Source organism: Cebus imitator, unplaced genomic scaffold, assembly GCF_001604975.1.
Source record: "Cebus imitator isolate Cc_AM_T3 unplaced genomic scaffold, Cebus_imitator-1.0 Scaffold266, whole genome shotgun sequence".
NCBI lineage: Eukaryota > Metazoa > Chordata > Mammalia > Primates > Cebidae > Cebus > Cebus imitator.
Genome location: NW_016107581.1, coordinates 2,930,319 through 2,933,690, shown reverse-complemented (window position 1 = coordinate 2,933,690; position 3,372 = coordinate 2,930,319).

Genomic DNA, 3,372 nt, shown 5'->3' with positions numbered 1-3,372 from the left:
CATTAAACTATATGACGTGGAGAAACAGTACCTGAATCTAGTACTTCAAAGAGACATGATTTTTTGTTTTGTTTCCTTAGGTAACTCAATCTGTAGTTGCTGAAAGAGGAGGAAACTGGTCAGTTTCCAGTTTTAGTGACCTACTAACTTGTGGTCTCTGCATTTCGGCATGCAAGAAGGCGTCCCTTCTGCTCTGAGCATTTCACAGCAGCTGCCCATTCCTGTCGTTTGGCTTATTTTGCTTAGTTTTAAGGAGTTGAGAACTCTGTGCTCTGCTAAAATATCAACGTCTTTGACGCCACATTGCTTGCTCCTCTATTGTATTCTTGAATACCACCATTCCATATATCTCTTTAGGAACTCAAGGCCAGTTAGTTAATTAAAAAAAAATCTTCCTTACTACTGGGCTTTTCAGTTTCTCGGGAAGACAGATTAGTGTATTTGGCTTTTGGTTGATAACATCTTGATTGTTGTGAAAACAACCCTTTTTGACACTAAATTTTAGTTTGATACTCTTGTTTGGAATCAGCTAAGAGAAAAAAATTGACTTCGTGGTTTAATTATTGGGTAAATTCTGTAGTATGCTGCTACATATGTCATGTTCTCAAAGTAGACAATCTGGGATGATAAAAATATATAAATACCCACAGATTTATTTAAATTGACATTTCCTTAGTTATTAGAATAATTTTAGAGCAGAGGTCAGCACACCATTTCTCTAGAAGGTTAAGGGTTAGATAGTAAATACTTGAGGCAGCTACTAAGTCTGCTGTCATGAAGCAGTCATGGATAGCATATAAATGAATAGGCACAGCCGTGTTCCAATAAAATGTTATTTATTCTACATTGAAGTTTGTATGATTTTCACAGTCCTGTTGTGCCCCCCGCCCCAACCATTTAGAAATGTAAAAATTATAATTAGCTTGTGGGCCGTGTGAAAGCAGACTGGATTTGGCCCACGGCCGTCATTCATCAACTCCTGTTTCAGAGCAGTGCTGAATTTTGTTTCAGTTGCCTTGTACTGTGTAAGTCATTAATTGCAGAATTAGTATAATATAAAGTTAGTAAAAAAAGCTTTGAAATCTAAGTAGACTGTTAGTAAGTTAGCCATTTTAAATCCCAGTTTTCTTATACATAAAATGAGAATAAGTATTATACGTTCTTCATTATAAACGACAGAACTTATGCTGGCTATTGTAGTCGGAGTAGGGAATATTAAATATGATGAAAGGATATTAGGTAGCTACAGAGTCATTGGGGAGTGCTAGAGATGCAGATTTAAGTCCAGGCTTCTGGGAACATTGCCCAAAACCATACTGCAGAACTAGATTTGAGAAAGCCAGGGATACTGAGCACTAAATACTAAGCACTCAGTTTGATTGCTGATGCCTCTGGTGGTGGGCCATTGACAGGTACTCCACATTGCAATCACTGGGAAATGGCTAGCATTGGCTGTTGCCATTATGAAAAGGCAAATGTGTCTGCCACCTTGGGACTGAGCAAGAAATGGAAGCTTACTCTAAATCAAAGTCTCGTAGAGGTTTGTTTTTGAGCTCAAAGAATATGCCATGTCTTTAGCCATAAGGGGAGCTGGGAATTTTAAATTCTAATTTCTACTTTAGATAGTAGATTTCAGAATGTGGAAATATCAACAAATTAAAAAAATCTTTTCAAATTTTTGATAGATGTCCATAGCAGTAAATACTTGTCCCCTTTCAGCGTATATGCCTCGTTTTGTGCTTAAACTTCCAGCATCCTTAACTAGCTGTCATCTAAAAAATCTACAGTTTATCAAAGGTTTGTGTTCTGAATTGGTGAGTTAGATCCTAAAACTTAATCTTCATTCAGAATAAAAAAAGTTATAAATAGTGGACTTATTTCCAAGGTAGCCAGAATAAGATTGTTGACAAAAGCTAAGTGTCTGTTTCACAGAGATAAGTTTCTTAACGGTGGAAAGATTCTGAGTGTTATCATCCTGCTACCAGGTAGCTCTGTGTCCCCTGTGAAATATGGTACTGTTTGGTGTGGAGGTGAGAGTTAATTATTTCTTATGGTAGATCACATTTTTCAAAAACAGTTGCTTCCTTTCTTTACTGGTTTCTACCTGCAGGACCTCTTATCTGTGGAGAAGTACTTCCTTGTTCCTGTGAACATCAGGCTTGGCCATGGAACTTGCTCTGGCCATTGGAAGATGAGTAGGAGTGATGATTTGTCGTGTCTAAGCAGAAGCCTCACTAGGAGCCATGGCATGAATGACTTATGCTTATTGTCCTCTGTCCCAAGAAAATAGGTGCCAGATAAAGGCTATTTCCTTTGCCAGATTGCAGAATGAAGAGGATGCCTGCAGCCACCAACAAAAACGAGAAATGTGTTTTGTGCTGTCTGTTGAACCCAAGGCCCTTTAAGAGTTAAACATAATTTAATAATCATAAGTACTTTCACTGTGTTGACATGTGCACTGTGGCTCAAAAGTGATGCTTTGGAAAACTCACTGGTTAGGAAAAATCAGTGTAGTTTCTTCAAACTGTGTTCTGTACCACCATCACCACATATTTATAGTAAAGCTTTACTTAACAAAACCCCATCTCCACCAAAAATGCAAAAAATAAGCTGGGCATGGTGATGCGTGCCTGTAGTCCCAGAACTTTGAGAGGCTGAGGCGGGAGAATTGCTTGAGCACAGGAGTTTGAGACTAGGCTGGGCAACATAGGGAGACCTCATCTCTATTAAATAATTAAAAAACCCCCAAAACCCAAAAATATTAGCTGGGCATGGTGGCATGTGCCAGTAGTCCCAGCTACTTAGGAGGCTGAGGTGGGGTGATCTCTTGAGCCCAGGAGGTTGAGGCTGCATTGAACCCAAATCACACCATTGCTCTCTAGCCTGGGTGATAGAGTAAGACTGCATCTCTTGGAAAAAAAAAAGCCTTAAGAACATTCTTGATGAAGCAGTGAAGAGTATTAATCTAAAAAAATCATGATCTGAGTCCAGATCTTTTTAATGGTGTTTGCGATGAAATGGAAAATGTTCATAAAATACTTATGAATGCAAAAGTATGATGGTTTCAAAGGGAAAACACTTGGGCAATTATTTGAGTTATGAGCAGAACCCGCCTTTTTAAATTTTCACTTGAAACAGCGACTCACTATAGTTATTCTGACGAGCATTTGAGAGAGATTTTCTCAAACAAAGTGAGCCTTTAAGGAAAACACCTGAGAGTATTTGTTGCCAGTGATAAAATCTGAGATTTCTCGTGGAAGTTCGGGTTTTGGAAAATTATTAGATACTGTGAGGTTTACAGCTTCCTTTTATATAGGCTTTTTCTGATGATCCTTGGTTTCAGTACTAGTGAGTGTATATATATATATATAT